The sequence below is a fragment of the Mauremys mutica genome, chromosome 21, assembly GCF_020497125.1.
Source record: "Mauremys mutica isolate MM-2020 ecotype Southern chromosome 21, ASM2049712v1, whole genome shotgun sequence".
NCBI classification, from domain to species: domain Eukaryota; kingdom Metazoa; phylum Chordata; order Testudines; family Geoemydidae; genus Mauremys; species Mauremys mutica.
The window spans coordinates 13,583,189-13,601,857 of record NC_059092.1 but is presented as its reverse complement, the minus strand read 5'-3'; the positions used below and the strand labels follow the sequence as shown (position 1 = coordinate 13,601,857).

General features: G+C 45.9%; 1 protein-coding gene across 2 annotated transcripts in view; it reads right to left on the bottom strand.

Annotated features, from left to right (window-relative positions):
- KAZN (kazrin, periplakin interacting protein) overlaps nucleotides 1–18,669 on the bottom strand; it is a 723,135-nt gene that overhangs the window by 209,549 nt on the left and 494,917 nt on the right. Inside the window, exon 1 of one of the 2 annotated variants that reach the window (XM_044996291.1) lies at nucleotides 17,857–17,878. The exons of the other annotated variant lie outside the window; for it this stretch is intronic. The gene's annotated coding sequence lies outside the window, so the exon portion shown is untranslated. Of the gene's footprint in view, nucleotides 1–17,856; nucleotides 17,879–18,669 lie in introns of those variants that run through there. 2 annotated transcript variants of the gene reach the window in all.

Here is an 18,669-nt window from a genome sequence, read left to right as displayed (position 1 = left end):
TCCAGGAGTAGTTCCAGTTGCATACAGAGAGGTTTGGGAGAATGTCAGTGGGTGGAACCTGCATGGGAAAAGGAAACAGAAGACAATACAAGCAGGCATGTGGGGAAGCAATCCCTATGGGCAGGAAGGAATCACAGGGTGCAGGGAGGGAGAAGCAGGAGGAAAGAGGGAACATTCAGAATTAACAGTGGCATAAGCACCAGCACCACGTTTCTTCAAAAACTCCCTGTGCCTTGGTGAAGCTTGTCCTGCCTCTCCAGAGAATCTGTCTTTAGTTTAAGTGAAGCTAGAAAAACATCAGGCCCAGTTCCCTTCCTTCAAAATACAAGTAACTACCAAGGCTGTTAACAGGGATCAGGCTCATAACCTGCGGGAGGAAGGAGCAGGCCCTCAACATGGCCCTCAATGTTTTTCCCCCGGTTACTCCAAGTTTCCCCTGTCCCAGACTCGCTCCAAAATCATTCCAGGTCATGAACAAAGCCCAGGTTTCAGGCTTGTAATCCAAACTCAGGCGAGTTGGGACTGGTGAAATGCACCGGCTGAGGGGTTTGCGCAGCTCCTCTGAGGTCAGCGTGGGGCTTAAACACACCCCGCAAAGAGAATGAAGAAATGAGAACGTGTAGTACTCGGTGACCCTGATAGGACTCTCCTCGTCAGCCTGCCAGATCTTCTCCGATCCCTGTTGTGGGGAGCCCATGTCCCTGTCTAATCAACACGTCTTGCCCACAAGCTACACTGCCCTCTTGCTGTGAGGCCTGTGAACAGCGGCTCCAGCACTCTAGAGCCTCAGTATATTAATACATAAATCTCTGGTACATTTTTAAATTACTGAATCTCCTTAATGTTGTTCTATACGTGTTACCAGTCAATGGCATGAATTCTCTGTGGCTGGGGATCCTCCCCCCCCTTAGATTTTGTCCACCACTTCATCGCAGCAGCCCAAGAGACTGGAACAGCAATGTTCATAAAGTGGGTGCTCTGGTCTGTATAATATATTCCGAAGGGAGGAAAATTCTAAAAGGATTTAGCCTGGAGTGGCTAAATGGCCAAGATCTGGGCCTTCACTCTTCTGGGACCATTGGTTATGTTGCATGTTCATATACGTTTGTTAGTAACTGTGCTTGGTTTTGGTTTTGCAAAACCACAGGACAATGCAGCTCATATTTGAATCCCCTCATTTGGGAGTTAGAGAGCATTGGATGGTTTCGTTCTGTCACGGCTTACAATGCAGTCCCAGCTAAAAGGGCAACCTATTACCAGGGCCGGCTCTACTGGTTTCGCCGCCCCAAGCAGCGCGCCGAATTGCCGCCGCGGCCAGCGGGGGCAGCCCGTGTGCCGTTAGGGTGGCACGTGCGTTTCCGCCGCCGCGGACAGCTAAACATAGAAGCTGCCGCCGAATTGCCGCCACCGCTGAAACGCGCGTGCCGCCCTAACGGCACACAGACTGCCCCCGCCGTCGTGCTGCTTGGGGGCAAAAACACAGGGACTGCCACCCCTTGCAGATTGCTGCCCCAAGCACCTGCTTGGAATGCTGGTCCCTGGAGCCGGCCCTGCCTATTACCTGTACTTGACCGAGCTGGCTGTGTGTGGTGGAGAAAACACCTTTATGATCTTTGTGACGTGTCTTGACTTATTTTTCTCACAATGTGGCCCTGAATTCAGTTCTCTGTGCCTTGTGCTCTATATTTTAGCATCCCTGGGGCTGGCTTTGCTAATGCATTTGGTTTTGGCTCCTTTTTGCATTTGGTTTGATCCTTACCTAGTTTCAAAGGGTTAGCCCAGGCACTGCCTGATATACTGGTTAGAGCAGGGGACTAGGAGTTTGGGCTCCCGGATTCTGCCACCATCTTCGTGGGTGACCTTCAATTTTCTCCTGTGTGTGTGTGTTTGTTTTAAAAGGTGAATAATACATTCCTACACAGGCAGGGTGTGCGAGGTGAGGCCTTAATTGATGTTTGTAACAATGCTTTGAGATCCTCGACAGGGTGTTCTGTAGGCCAGGGCTGTAATTAGATCCATTTGAATTTACCTCAGTGTTATTGTGGCCACACTGGAAGTGCTGTCCTAATTTGGAAGGCCCTCTAGTTTAATGCGCCTGCTCGTTATTGGTTGAGCACTTCCTGCAAGAGCGAGGTGCAGTCTGATCACAGGACAGGGAAACAGCAACTTGCCTGACTTCTAATTCTGGCTCAGGCACACTGTCCCTTGGTGGCTCCCTTAACTTCTCCATCTCTGCTTCCCCATCTTGGAAAAGAGGGATAAATCTGACTACCTCAAAGGGGCATTGTGGGGACAAATCAGTAGTTTGCAAGGCATTTTGAAAATGAAAATATCTATAAAAATACTAACAGAGCCCTTATGGGGAAGTTCTGAAGAACGTCATAGGGCGGACACCAACAAGCTTCCCTACACGGTTAGTAGGATTCTATAGCAGTCAGATTAAAAATGCATAAAATGGGATTATCAAAAACAATGAGCTTTGGCCTAACTCTGCCCTTACTGGCATCGGTGGAGTAAAACTACCATTGATGTCAACAGGAAACAAGTTAAGCCAGGCCTGAGCTCTTCTGAAAATCACCACTCATAGGCCATGGGATCTTTCCAATGGATTTATTAATATTCCTGCAAAGTTCTATAAGCAGGGATAAAGTCCACTGAATTCTATAGAATGCTTTAAAAAAAAAACCTACAGAAAAAGTGTGTGATTTTCTGTTAAGTTCCATAGGACTTTTCTATATTTAGACTGACGTTTACTGGGCCAAAAGACATTTACTGCTCCACAGAGCTCAGCCTGAAGACGACCCCTGTGGAGTTCAAAAGTGCGCTTCTTTCAGCAACAGAAATTGGGCCAGTAAAACATATTACCCACCTCTCGCATCCTGGGACCAACATGGCTGTAAAAACACTGCAAACCACAGATATTTAGACTGTCTCTATGACTTTGTACAGCACCTAGCACCATCGGGCCCTGATCTCAGTGGTAGTCTACTGCTATAATAGAAATAATAACGATGATGAGAATAAGAGGAAATGAACGATCCCATAAAAATGTTTCACAGTGACTAAAAGCCCTGCGCGGTGAGAGCCAGCATTTAATGTACCGCAAATACACCATCATCATCAACAGTCCACAATTATGCTGAAAGGACTTCATAACTGCATTCCCAGAGCACTGTGAGATGACAGAAGAGTCATGAGACTGGTTAATTTCCATTCCTCATTACTGCACTGGCAACAAGGACAAATGTTGTGCTGTTTCCCCTGCTCTCAGCTACTGTCTACAGGCTGTCAAACAACAGACTAATTTGGTACCATTCCCTGCGTTCATCACACTTTCTTGTCATAAGAATTAGGGTAGTTATCACAGAATGTTATGCCTAATGGGTTCTGGTTTCCTTTAGATATTCCCATTCTGATGCTAAAACACTATAATGAGACTAAGAAAATGGCCCACAAAATGAATGGAAAAGATCAAATAGAGACAGCAAATATAGCAAAATAAAAATAAATAAATAAATAAATAAATCATCCATCCCAATTAGAATCTAAAGATGGTAACTGAGAAATCAAGGAAAGAAGAGACAACAATACATTCCCAGGAACACTTGCTTCATTTTTACTGCAGTTCTCAGAGTGGATAAAAATCACCAACACAGGTTCAGTGTGGGCCTTACAGAAGGTAATAAAAACACCAAATCCTGCACCTCTGACACTAATACTTCCATTGAAACCAATGCGATTACTCACATGTGTAAGGATCTGCAGGATCCAGCCCAATGATTTGTATGCTAAGGCCCTGATCCAGCAAAGTATTTAAGAACACAAATGGTCCCACTGGCTTCCATTTGTGTAAGTGCTTTGCTCAACTGCAGCCTGTATGGTCAGATCCCAATCTGATGTAAATCGGTGGGGTTTGCTTGACTTCAATGCAGCGATAGCAATTTACACCAGATGAGGATGTGGCCATAAGATCACAAGCTACAATGATCTACTGCTGTTAAGGGAGTGTGAAAAACCACAAACCAAATTTTAAATGCAGTTGTGCCTGCTTCTTCCAGGGAAATGTGTCTATGTTGCTTAAGGGCTTTTTCCTTCCCTCGAGAAAATCTAAATAAATAAAAAATGGAAAGAACTTGGAAACCAAATCATACAAAATTAATCCATCCCCATGGCAAGCGTCATAGCAAGGAAGGAAAATGGCATCATTTAGGAGGATTTGTTCGTTTTATTTGCAGGCTATACCACAATATCACAGAGTTCACGGTAACAGCATTATTAGTTTCTGCCCAGATATTGAATCTAATGTGCCTAAGTGCTGTATATGTTTTCAACGCTGCTCATACAAGGTTGCTTAATGTCCATTCCCCCACTCATCCTTCCTCCTATCTGCTGAAATAATGGACAGCAATTTCTCTTGCTGGTTAAGCAAACAACTGGTAAACAGCATGGTTCCTCTTTGCTAATCTCAGGCTTTCTTGCACAAGGAGTCTTCGTTCGGATCAGCCCTTTTGAAGTGAATGAGGTTACTTGGGCTAGTAACGGTTTGCAGCATCGGGCCAATTCACAGGATATCCAATACAGGAGTACCACAATAGCAGCAATGGACAGACACTGTAGGCCAATTATTCAAGCAGCCGAAAGCTTGCCTCCATTTCTGCTCAAGTAATGACTGTCTACAAAAGTGGGTGTGCACCTGTTTTGTCTCTGCAAAATAGGATGGCTGGTCACTCAGCTGGCTGTAGATGCAAAAAGGGCTATACTAGCTTTTGAGGGTATAGCCAGCTGTGCATGGATTTGTTACAGTTCAGGATGAACCGTACCTGTGACCTCCCTGAGTGTCTCCCTCCAGGCACCTTTCGAGTGACAGACCTACACTTCGCACTTCTCTCAGATTGGAATCCTGCAAGGCACCCCACTTTAGACTGGATCAGCACCTCCCATTTACCATATTACCCGACTGTATTACTTCCAGCAGGTCCAATTGGGTTTGGCCACTGCTCTAGAATCCTGTCTGGGAGCTGTGACGCAGCTGGTAAACTCAGTGACAGACCAGCTTGTTCAAAGGGAGTATGACATTTACCATAACATTACCAGCAGAGAGAAAGGGGTTAAATTAATAAAAGTCTAAACTCATTATCTCACCTAAACCTTGTCCTTTTCTTGTCAGTTTAGGCAGATTCCACCTGCCCTTGTCAGCTCTTCTGAGTCTAGGTTCGGCCTGCATCTCTGCAGACCCTTTCTCTCAGTCAGTGTCCATTTCTCAATTCACCAGCAGACGTTTATCCATTTAAAAGGTCTTTTGTCTGACCTGGACCCTGAACCTGGTCCAAAATGCGTTTCTCCAGAGAGAATCAGAGGTGGTCTTTGAATAGTGGATTCCCTGTATTGTCCATTTGAGCACCAGACTGTTTAAAGTCATTAACTGGGATCCTGCAACCCAAAAGGTAACTAAGGGCTAGTCTACACTTACCAGCTGGGTTGACGCGGTGAGTTCGACTTCTCGGAGTTCGAACTATCGCGTCTAATCTGGACGCAATAGTTCGAACTCCGAAAGCGCCGCGGTCGACTCCGGTACTCCACCACTGCAAACGGCGGTGGCGGAGTCGCGGACTTCGATTCCACGGCGTCTGGACGAGTGAGTAGTTCGAACTAGGGTACTTCGAATTCAGCTACGCTATTCACGTAGCTGAATTTGCGTACCCTAGTTCGACCCCGCTTCTTAGTGTGGACCAGCCCTACGACAGACTTAACCCTTAACAAGCAGCACCATCTATCACACCCAAAGACATATTGTAGACTACAGGCACGTAGTAAACTAGACAATCCCCATCTCCTTTTCATTCAGACCGTGTATAAACACATTATAGCCAGCGTATGCATATATATATTCAGAATTTTCAACAGGATTTCCAGTGAGCTGTTCAATATTCAGAACTTGTGGCTGTACCATATACACCAATGAGGTTGTGAATGAATCAAAAACATGAAACACTGAAATTTCAAGAAGCTGGGGAATTATGGAATTGTTGCATGTAAAGCAATGGCAGAGTGTGACGGGTTGGATCACAGAAACCCCTTGGGAACTGCCAACTGATGTGCCAAGACTACTTCTGCCCCTGCTGTCCCAGGTGGCCGCTCCCAAGGGGGTTTCTGTGATCCAACCCCATCACACAGAGGATTGTACATTTAGTGAAATATAGACATAGACCGAGAAGCGCCTTTATTACAGCGGTTCTCAAACTGGGGGTCGGGTCGCAAGGTTATTACATGGGGGGGTCATGAGCTGTCAGCCTCCACCCAAACCCCGCTTTGCCTGCAGCATTTATAATGGTGTTAAATATATAAACAAGTGTTTTTAATGTATGGGGGATGGGGGGTGTCGCACTCAGAGGCTTGCTATGTGAAAGGGGTCACCAGTACAAAAGTTTGAGACCCACTGCTTTATTACATGCTACAATGAGTGGTTCAGTGGGAGTTCAAATATTACATGAGGAAAAGGATGCTTCAGTAATTAGAGTGCTAGCCTGGGTCTTGGAGGAGACAGATTCAGTTCCCTGCTCCACCACAAGCTTTCTGTGGGACCTTGCAAAAGTGACGTTGCCTCTCTATGCTTCTGTTTCCCATCTCTACAATGGGCATAAGAGCACTGCCCTACCTCACAGGAAGGGTATGAGGATAAGTGCATTAAAGACTGTGAGGTGCTCAGATACTATAGTAATGGGGGCTATATAAGTACCATACATGGATTGGAGCAGCACATAAAATAGTAACTGGGTGTCTTGGGGAGGAAAAGGCAGCCAGCAGGCTCCACAAGCTGCCTGGGATGGGGGCATTGTACAGTTACGTAAAATCCTGGCCGGCTCCGTAAAAAAATGGACAGGTTACATGTCCCCTGGTGGATTTTTTCCTGCTTCATCCTTGTTTTAATGTTGGTCCTTCACGGACATCTGCCTAGCAATATCAACAAAAATATCTTTATTCCGGGTGGCTGGCCACAAGCGCTTCCTGCACCGATACGTCTCCCTAGGAGGCAATGAGATCCAGGGTCTCAGCATGACCCCAAATAGCTGCTCCAGGCATGTTGTGGGGTTTCTGAATTATTATTGGAGATATTGTGAAAAACCTGAATCCAGGAGCGAATGGACAAAATCTGTCTGTGCAACAGCTTTTAAATGGGAAAAGGGACATATAGTCAGGGGAGGGCACCCAGGTAAACAGAGAGGTCAGTAATGGTTGCTGCAAAGCTGTGTTGGATAGCTGCTGTAAGACTGCCAAAGTAATTCACAGCAGCCTTGCGTGCACATGAACAACAGATCGGGTTTGCAGCAAAGTTAGTTCACTTTGAAACAAGACTCCAGAGTTCGCGGTAAATGTAGAGCCAGTGCACTACAATGAATAGCATTGTGCGTACGCAAGTATTTCCAAAGCCGATTAAGTCAAAAAACTGTGGATTAACCCCTCCAACCCCATGTAAACAAGCCCTTAGTGGCCAGTGACAGAATCTAAAGCAAAACACTGGAATGAAACAGAAATGGCTGTAGCAATAGCAAAACCAGAACCATGTGAAGCTCAAAGGTTATAGTTCAGCAGAGTCCATAGGAACATTATTTCCAAGTTTGCTGCATCTGGGTTTGCTCTGCCTCAGTTTCAGTTTTGGATGAACCCAAAAAAGCAAAAGGAAGAATCCACCATGCTTACCTGGTTTTACACAAAATTATAAACCAATCCAGGTTCCCTCAAAAAAATAGAGAACTTTTTAGCTAATGTGGTATGAGTAACAAAATCCCCCAAACAGCTGATTTCTGCCTACTTTAGTTTTTTTTCACAGAGAACATTTTGCAGACAACTAAGGCCCTCTTCACCCAGTGGGCTCCATTTGGAAAGGAGTATAGATCAGAAAAAAACTAGCTGCAAAGTTTGCATCTGGATCTGAACTTTCCCAAACAATGAGGATGTCTGGACTTGGGTTTTGGTTCAGTCTGGTCTCTAGTACAACTGTATTTTTTATCCATCATCCACAGGCTTTTGTACGGATGCCCACCACTAGAGCACGTGAGTGCAGTGGTCTTCCTACCAAACCATGTTACTCTCATTACATGACAACCTCCAGCATGGCATGAGTGGGCTGTTGATCTAGGCCAAGTTCTTCAAGTGGTTCTGTTTGCTTTAGTTATTAGGCACTCAACCTGAGTCACCTTGAAGTCAGCTGCACCTCAGTCCCTATAAAAACCATGGAGTAGGTCCTCAAGGAATCAATTTTGAAACATTTGGAGGAGAGGAAGGTGATCAGGAACAGTCCACATGGATTCACCAAGGACAAGTCATGCCTGACTAACCTGATTGCCTTCTATGATGAGATAACTGGCTCCTTGGATATGGGGAAAGTAGTGGACATGATATATCTTGACTTTAGCAAAGCTTTGGATACGGTCTCCCACAGTATTCTTGCCAGCAAGTTAAAAAAGTATGGATTTAATGAATGGACTATAAGGTGGACAGAAAGCTGGCTAGATCGTCAGGCTCAATGGGTAGCGATCAATGGCTTGATGTCTAGTTGGCAGCCGGTATCAAACGGAGTGCCCCAGGGGCTGGTACTGGGGCTGGTTTTGTTCAACATCTTAATTAATGATCTGCACGATGGGATGGATTGCACCCTCAGCAAGTTCGTGGATGACACTAAGCTGAGGGGAAGAAGTAGATATGATGGAGGGTAGGGACAGGGTCCAGAGTGACCTAGACAAATTGGAGGATTGGGCCAAAAGAATCTGATGAGGTTCAACAAGGACAAGTGCAGAGTCCTGGCGCTCTGGCGGTTTTCCTTCCCCCCTCCCTTCCGTCCCCCCCATGTCCCAATATTTCATCTTTGTCATCTGGTCACCCTAGATGACAGAACAAGGAGCAATGGTCTCAAGTTGCAGTCGAGGAGGTCTAGGTTGGATATTAGGAAAAACTATTTCACTAGGAGGGTGGTGAAGCACTGGATAGAGTTACCTAGGGAAGTGGTGGAATCTCCATCCTTAGAGGTTTTTACCTGGCTGGGATGATTTAGTTCGGGTTGGTCCTGCTTTGAGCAGGGGGTTGGGCTAGATGACTCCTGAGGTCTCTTCCAATCGTCTATGATTCTAAAGGGGCCAAAATCATCAGAGGGCAGGTGCTCTGCACATTCTGAAAATCAGAGGACATCTATGAGATGTTTCAACTTGGGCACTCAAAACTCACTAGTTGCTTTTGAAAACCTTGACCCCAGTGCATATAAATAAATATCATGGATGCAGTACAGTGCCTGGTTTGCCTATCCTTTCAGCCCTCCACTGCCAGAGGCATCTCTCAATTATACCACCCACCCGCCCCAGAGTGAATTTTAAGGAGAACAAAGCTGCTACCTCTGATGCCATCTCACACTGCAATCTGCATTTCTACTTCAATAAAATTAACACAACAAAAGCAGCTCCAGGAGGACAGGTAACATCGAAGTATGTGCTCACTTACACGGAACCAACAAAGTGGAAGTGATACTGCTGAAAATTCTATAAAACAAACCCATCTATTGTTTGCTTTTTACATCATGTCTCAGCAGCACCCTAACGAGAGAACATCTGTTAAAAAGAGAGAGAAAGCCCAGAATGTGTTCTTGTTAGGACAGAAATGTTTTGGTTTGAATACAAAGATTAAAAGCAGTTACTTGCCCATTAAAAAAAAACAACCCTAACCAATTACCCTTTGAGGCTGTAGAGAGATCACACACAGAGAGGATGTGATTTGGAGGCAGATGTGAATTGCATCTCCCTAAGCCAGTGGTTCTCAAGCTTTCTGGGCACAAGATCCATTTGTAAATGTTTACGGCCTGTTGGGACCTAATAAATAAGTAGTCTTGGGGGGAGCGCCTGGGGTCCTGCTCCCTGGAGGGGTTGTGTCCTGCCCAGCACTCACCCAACAGTGACAGCTCCAGCAACTCCTGTGCTGTGGGGCTGGCTAGGCTTGGCTCTCAGCTCTGGGGGTTGCAAGCCACCTCTGGGGGTTGCAGCACTGCTCAGGTTTGGCCCCACCCCCCTGACTGGACCAAATTTGTGAGAGTGGAGTTGTGACTTGGCTCCTGAGGTTGCAGTGCCACTCACTCAGATTTGGCCTAACCAGATTCCTGTCACCATGACGGCTGGGCCAAACCTGAGTGGTGCTGGGACCCCAGAGGTTGCAGTGCCTGGAGCAGGGAGGTGAGCCCAGCAAGCCTTGTGGGACAGGAGCCACAGTGGCTGCCACGTGATCCTTTAAAACATTCCGGCGACCCGATTTTGGGTCCCAACCCATGGGCTGAGAAACCCTGTTCTATGCCACTTGCCCATGGGTAAAAGGTGCTTGCACAGTGGCATCCCTAGTGGTTCTGCCAGGAGAAGGAAGCCCTAAAGTGGCATCATGAGTCCACAGGAACCCCCTATTTGCACCTTCGGGAACCCTGGCCTTAACCCCAAACTGACCAGCACTGTTCAGTTTTGGAAGATGTTGTCCGGCATAGCGGGGAATGGAGACAACGTGCGTCCTAGGGAGTTACTGCCACTGTTAGGTTCCGCGCCAGCTGAAGCCAGCGCAGACCCTAAAAATCAAACTAATACAATGGTCACTGCTAAAAATCAATCAATCAATCAACATTTAACACAGCAAAGTACCTGAAACTCTGAAGATATTTCCTATTCCAAGTGCAGAGAAATACTGCAGTATCTCAGATGGTCATTACCGGTGAAGTCTGACCACAGTACACATGACGTGTATGTGTGCATGATGTGCAATCGTTGCACGCGCACACACACACACACACACACATGTAACAAGGCTAGGGTGACCAGACAGCAAATGTGAAAAATCGGGATGGGGGTGGAGGGTAATAGGTGCCTATATAAGAAAAAGACCCAAAAATCAGGACTGCCCCTATAAAATTGGGACATCTGGTCACCGTAAACAAGGCCCAACCAGAACTACAAATCAAAAGCCATCCACCTCCATGAATTCCAGGGGCAAAGGGTGTAGGGGAGGTGGGGGGCAGGGAATATCACATTCAGATCCCTAGTTCCAAGCTTACTTCTAGGGTTGTAGCTCCATTTTGGATCCAAACCTGGAAGGGGCAGGCAGCTTCTTTAAAAACCCAACCTAAATTCATATGCACCTTTTGCAAACGGCCACTCTATACAGTGGGCCAAACCAAACCCCCTGGATCTGGACATCCCTGAAACCTGGATCCAGATTTGAATTTTGCAGCCTCTCTTCTTAACGTCCCCCGCCCCTTCCCCCAGCTTGATTTTCTCACCATGTCTCAAATTCTTCCCTGGCTCCTTAGCACTACTGACAAAACACTTATTGGTGGGGGCAAAGGACAGCAGCATCCCGCACAGCTTTTCTTCCCGAAGATCTTAATAATGCAAACCTCCTGGAGCAACTTGGTACGCTAATTAAATCCATTTCTTGCAATCACTGCAAACTGGAGTGTGACTTACCTGAAAGCCTGTAATTTGCAGACATGAAGGGGAATGGGATATGGTGGTGCTCAAACATTACCAGCAAGGAGGTTTAGAATATTGATTACAAGCTCAAAAATGTAGACACCCTGTGTGAGCTTTAAACCTCTGAACCCAATCAAAATCAATATTTTCCTCTTTAAAAAAAAAAAAGGCTGGGAGAAAAGTACATTTAATATGGATTCAGTGTTATTCGGCGTTTTACATTATTCATTGGATCCCATCCTATGTCATGCTGCAGTGAATATATTATCATAAGTGATGATAGAGAAATTACTGCTCTCCTAAGAAATATATAATAAAGCAACAGCCTTGTGTACTAATGGTGCACTAAATTGCCACTCTCCAATTAGCAGCATGCAATTAAGCCTGGGTGCTCTGAGCTTGTGTCTACGTGTAGATTTACTCCAGTAAGACTGAGAATAACAAACAATGTTGCAGCTACGGGTCAGTCTTCACTGGCTCGAGGTCTAACTTGAGCATTGCCCCCAACCCGATGCCTGTGCATGCACAAAAATCTCTAGTTTGAGTTAGATGGTGCTTTAAACTCAAGCGAGTTGCCCCATCTTTGGAGTCTGGTTTGAAGCTCGGGGGCTGCAGTGCGGATGCTGGAGCTAGTCAAGCAAACTCCGTGCTGCTAACGGTGCAGTAATCCAACCCCTCTCTGCAGCTCGAGTGCGGGTTTGCAGTGTGTTCGCTCTCACTCAAGCCAGGCTGACTCTCAAGAGGAGTTAACTGATGGGTAGATAACTCGCGATCAAACCACAGTGTAGATAAAACCCTCTATTGCAAAGGCCAAAGACCTCTAGAAACTTTCCTTTGTTATTTAATCTTTGCAATTCCCCCATCAGCCAGGAACAGATTGCAAAAGTCTTGACTCCCAGTTATTCTTTTCCTCCAGAGCCAGGAATAGACCCTGGGAATTCCCGTATTCTAACCACCAGGTGACATTCCCACAGAGCCAGAACAGAATCCTAGCGTCTATGGCCACTCTAACCACTAGCCCACAGTACATCTCGCCGATTACGCAGCATTGCTCCGAAGGCCAAGCACCTTTCACCACTGCAAGTAGCTGACCGCTCCTGTTTTGTTTCAGTCCTGCGGTCAAAGTTCAACGGTTTTTGTCTCCTCTCCCAACCTGCTCAGATATACGCAATGTGACTCTCCCAGCTCAGATTTAATAATGCACAATAAATCTTCAAGGGAAAAGTGGGGAAAAAAATCAAAGTGCTGTTTTGTTGCTCTGTCAGTTTTGCCTCCCTCTTTCACTGTTGGCTCGTTCTCAGTCATACAAGCATGCCTGGAGCCCAATCTCCCCCACACACGCACAGATCTCTTTCACAGAGAGGTCATGGCCAAGTGATTTTGTTTTCAGGGCTACCTTCAGCTCTGCTCATTCTGTGCTGGGGGTGGCTCGAGCTTCAGCAGCTCCAAATCGATGCTCTGCCGTCAGACTCCACCCCATCCTGTGGGAGGACTCCAGGGTTCCGATGAAAGGAGCCAGCCGGTTAGGTGGAGAGCGGAGGACCACACTGCTGAAATACAGCCCCCTTCAAGGCAGAAGGCAGTTGCACAGCATGTTACACAATGATGGATTTGGAGAAGCAAAGGGGCTGGTGAAATTTTGTCTAAGGACATTTTCCTTCCTCTTTGCTTCTCCTTCCTACATTCCCAAGGCCTGATCCCTCAGCACTCAGAGAGCCGACAGGACTGTAGTATTCAAGGACTCATCTGAAAGAAGCCCTCCCTCTGCTCCCATGGCAAATGACCATTTATGGAACACAATTTACTTGGGAGATCTGGGTTCAAGTCCCTGCTCTGCTACAGGCTTCCTTGGGCACGTAACTTAGCCTCCCTCTGTGCCTCAGTTCGCAGTCTTCCCTAACCATTACTCTCTTGCTGAGTAGAGACATTTGTTTGCTGTACGATAGGAATTGCTACACAGGAGGAGATCAGTGGTCCCTCTAGTCCAATATACTGACATCAGCCAGTCCCAGAACCTTCAGAGGAAGGTGTAAAAAGCCAAGCGGTAGCAGTTATGGGAAAACCTACCACCATGGAAAGGTTCTTCGGACTTCCAGAAGATGGTTAAAGCCCTGAACCGTGAGTTTATAGCCCTTCCAAAACTCTTGGCTATTTTTTTTAAAACATACACTATTAGAACTAAGCTATTCTGATTAATCCTAAATGCCTAATGCCTTTTTTCAATCCTGCTAGGCTCTTGGCCTCAGTGATATCTTGTGGCAGTGAGTTCCGAAGGGAAGAGAGACACTGGGTAAAGCAACAGGTTGTTCCTGGATGGATGAGAGTCAGAGCAGCAAGCAGTGACCTCTTCTTCAGGGGAAATTGCTCATGTGGCTTCCAGGGTGGGGGCAATGAGAGCCCTGAAAGGAGTTGTCAAGAAAAATAACAACACTGAGGCGGGGAAACACACTAAGAAGGGTTAGTAAAAATATTTTAAATGAAAAATGTGCTGCCATTTGTAAAACACACGACACCAATTTCCATCCTCAATTACATGCATGATTTTAATCGCACTGAAGGTGTGTAACTGAGAGCAGGTTTTGGGACACTATCTTTATAAACCAGATGCTATTGTATTGTATTTTTGTTTGCTTTTTAAAGCCACGCGTTAGCTTTCACAGATCGGTTCCATTAGAATTTCTTATTGGATCATCTTCATTAACTACTCCATTCCCACCACAATTTCGATGCATATTGGAGAATCTGGTATGGAAAAGCTGCCTATAAAATATCTACGCCTTGCATTGTCAAAATGGGCACATGCACTGTCACGCTTATCAGTATGAATGGAATTTACCCGTAACGGCAGTTTGTCTCACTGAAAACTGGTTACATTCCAAATGCAAATAAAAGCCCCGTTCTGCATCCCTAGCTTCAACTGGACTACTCACATTAGTAAAGCTTTATTAGGCACATTTAGAGTACAGACAGATTGAAAGCATCTAATTCACATGCAGATCTGGATTTGAAATAACCCAAATTTGAGGGTGTGGAAGAGAATTCCAGGGGCTTGGTACAACCCACAATGCAGTTTGGAGCCACTTGCAACATTCAGATTTGAATTTGGGAACAGATTTCAGACACTCACAACATTTTAAGTGTGTTTGGATTCTCTCATCTATGTCCAGTTCAGCAAAGCACTTAAGCTTGTGCTGATCTTTAGATCCCGTTAAAGTCAATGGGACTTGCGCACATGCTTAATATCAAGCCGTGAATCCACATTTTGTTTTATTCATTGATTTTAAATGCTATAAAGAGTGAAGTGTTGTTATTAGCAAAAGAATGATGGATTCAAACACAAAGAGTGGTGGAATCTGCCAGCATTTCTCAGAACCTGCTTCTCTGGTCCATTTAAAAAAATGGAAGCCAGTCCTAATAAAGTAGATTGATCATAAAAATCTGCTGCCTCTTTGGAACAGACTTAAGCTAAATGGAGCCAATCACCTAGACAGACAGACAGAATAAACTTTTAATCACTAATTAGAACATGTTTTACTGAAAGATACAAATGTTCTGATGGCTAATTAATAGAGGCAGTGCAGGCTAACAGGATTTGGAGACGTGCATTGGCTAGGATGATGGTAATCAGAACCGATGCTGCAGGGGTTTAGTGGATTGCCTGCAGGAATCAAAGAAGAAATAAACGGTGGCTGAAATGACACAGCCTTACATAAATGACTAAGTAAGTTCTGGGCTTCTTCTATCTTCCTGCAAAGCATCACATGTGAGCCAATGCTGGAGGCAGGATATCAGACCTGACAGACCAGTGGTCTGATCTGGTATGACAGGAAGCAGGATGCCAGAACTGATGGGTCGATGACCTGATGTGCTATGAAATAGCCTATGCTCCTGCTGTGTGTTGCAGATATTAAGTGTAATACTCATAAATCAATTGAAAGCGATTAATCATTTACAAGAAGAAAGGGGAGAAAATGAAGGTCTGATTAGCTCATGATACTCCAACAGAACTCTTCCCCGGAGAAACCTTTGTGGTTGGAAAGCGCCTTTTCAAAGCCTATTAATTCTGCTTTTTAAAAAGAAGAGGCAACCTGAATGATTAAAAGGAAAAGTTAATGGCTCATGCTAACAGCTTTTTCAAATGACGTTTGTAACAAACACAGCGTGCTGGTTCTGTTCAGTACATTAAGGAACAATCAAACATGCAAAGAAACCTTCCCCCACTGTAAGGTGAGAGCTGAGAAAAATCTTCATTCCTGAGTTAACGAGTCTAGAGCGTTCACTATCCTGCAGGATTGAGGCCTCATTTGGTAAATCAAGATTAAAACAATGTTATCTCTTGGACAGGGGTGAGAAGGCCAGAGTGATCAGTGAAGTCTCTGCCTTTTGGTTTAACATGGGAGGGAGTGTTATCTAGTGGTGAGACCAGGGAACTGGGATTAAGAACACAAATTGGTCAATGACTGACTTGCTGTATAGCCTTGACAAATCCCATCTCCTCTCATTGCCTCAGGTTTCCTCTTCTGTAAAATGAAGAGCATAGGAACTGCCAGAGTGGATCAGAACCAAGGTCCATCTAGCCCAGTATCCTGTCTCAGAGTGGCCAGCACCAGCTGCTTCAGAGGGAGATGTCAGAACCCTGCACTAGCAGAAATGACTCCCACATCAGGTCTCATCCTTCTGATCAATAACCGTGAGAGATTGGCTTAAACCCTACAGCCTAAGGGCTTTACCTACCTCACAGAGGTGCCAAGCACTTAAATACATTAGCCCTTCATTCTCCTCTCCCTTTCAGTGGGGTTACTCCCAATGTCCACCAGTGAAAACAACCTGGTGTAAAACTATTATGAGAGGAGACCGAGGCCCATTAGCGTCTCTAAAGAGGGGCAAGACGCTGAGCCAGAAGGCACTAGCTAAGGCCCAGTCTACACTTAAAAGTTCGGTTGCCATAGCGACAGTGCCGAGGTGTGAAAAATTCACACCCCTGAGCGCTGTAGCTATGCCATCCTAACCTGGGTGAGGACAGGGCTAGCTACTGCCACTCAGAGAGGTGGATTACCTAGTGATGGGAAAACCCTTTCAGGAAACCTCTACACTGCAGTGCTACAGTGGCATAGCTACAGGCCGTACACATGGACTAGAGAACTGAGTTATCGCTATGAGGCCCGATCAGCTAAGTGAGTGGCCTTTTAGTTGCCACATTTACACACACATCCCGAAAAAATAGGAAATACACTGGCACTTTCTTGGCCCAGTTCCGCAGGGTTTAGTGACGTGACCTGCCCCGTCAAGCTGGGTTATAAAAAAAATTATAGACTAATGACTACATAACTTAAAGAGAAACCTCTGAGGATATAAATCCTAATATTATCCATTTGACATATGCCATGGCACTAATCCGTCCCCTTGCAGTGAAATAAATATTAAATGGGCCATCATTTGGTGACTGATTGAAAAAAAAAATCAACTTCTCAGCAGACTAGCTTTCACAGATGCATTTTACATATATTTTAAACACATTTCTTCTCTTTCCCCCACCCTATTCCATTTTTCCCGCCCAGCTGCCACACTTCTGGGGCAATTTTTTTTTGGTCATCTCAGGCCAATAGTACAATCTGCTTTAACAAACTTGCAGGGCTGCTTAGGTTAGCGACACCTACCTCCTTCCCCCACCTCCTGGCTAAGTGACCAGGGCAAATTAACAAAGCTGAGCCTTGCGTTGGTGTAATTTGCTGGAGGACGGCAACCTCAGGAGCAGTTTATTGCTCAGACAAAATTATTCTTTACCACCTTTACAGGCATTTAGGATCATTGGCTAAATCTATTCTGCTTAGTCCATGTTGAGAAGAGAGGGAATTACAAATGGCCATTTATTTACACATAACCACAGTTCGCCTGGCTAGACACAGATCAGTTCGGTCCTCTAGGATTTGACCGACTGAAGTGCTGTATAGTAGGGTCCTGTAACTGAGTTCACTCACCGCTAGGCACCTCCTGGTGACCGGGCATGGGGGTCGCAGCTCTTGCACTGGGCGGGGCGCCCGGCTGCTTCAGCGCAGTGGTGGTTTCTCCGTCAATAATTCAGCCCTCCGGCTGGGTCACCATCTTACAGTCCATCCCTGCTGGGGTCCCAGTCGTTCAAACGACAAGTCCCCAAAACGTCCAACAAAAAGAAAAATCCGTCCCGCACTCTGGGGCTCTTCCTCAGCCATCCTCAGCTCAGTCTGTAGCCCCCTTGCTGGGCCCAATAGCCTGTGCAGTGGGTTTATACCTCCCCATTCCTGAGAGCTGGTAGGGGAATCCAGTCCCACCCTCAAGTCTGAGCACTGCCTCAGGATCCTGGGCTGAACAGCTAGGTCTGCTCCTTTACCTGTGCTGCAGCTTTCTCTGGGCCACTTCCTACCCAGCCTCTCAAGTCCTCCCCTGCTTCTCTCTGTGTCTTCCCCACTTAATCAGGGTCTCCCCCAGGCCTCCCTGCCTGGGCAGCTTTCCTTAGCTTCTTGCCTAGCTCGTCCTCCACCCCTTACCCAGCTGGAGTTTATCACCTCTTAATCCTGGCTCCATTCCCACTAGTGCAGCCTCCTTCTGCTCATTATGGGGAATTATTGATTCCCTCCAGGTGGGGGTCATTCTGTAATCAGGTTGGGTTAGCCCCAGGGTATGGCGCAGGGTAGTATAGAGACTGTTTCTTACTTCTAAAGTAGAGGATTAATGTAGTGGCAAGTTACAGCCAGGCAGCAGAAAAGCTGCTACAAATTCTGACGTTTAAAGGGGTACTGTCAACTTAAAGACCATACTTCTGTCTAGTTTTTTAACTATTCGTTGTTGCAAATGACCACTAATGTTACTAAGAGATCAGACATTGAAATATATTTTCTGCTATTTATTTTGTGCCCTGGCAGCACTTTGCAGATAGGCTGCTTTAAAAAAAAATACTCCAGCCTATAACTGCACAGCTCCCATTACATCTCAGCATCCCAGCACGGGTCAGTTCCACCATTTCCCATGTATGGGGAGTGTATGTCCTGATCCTGCAACCACTTAAATCACACACTTAATTTTACTCAGCCGAACGGTCCAGATTACTCCAGGGCATAAAGTTACTCACGTGCTTAAGTGTTTGCCTTAAGTCTCCTTCCATTTGTTTATGGGTCTTTCCTACAGCAACATGCCACATTGATGT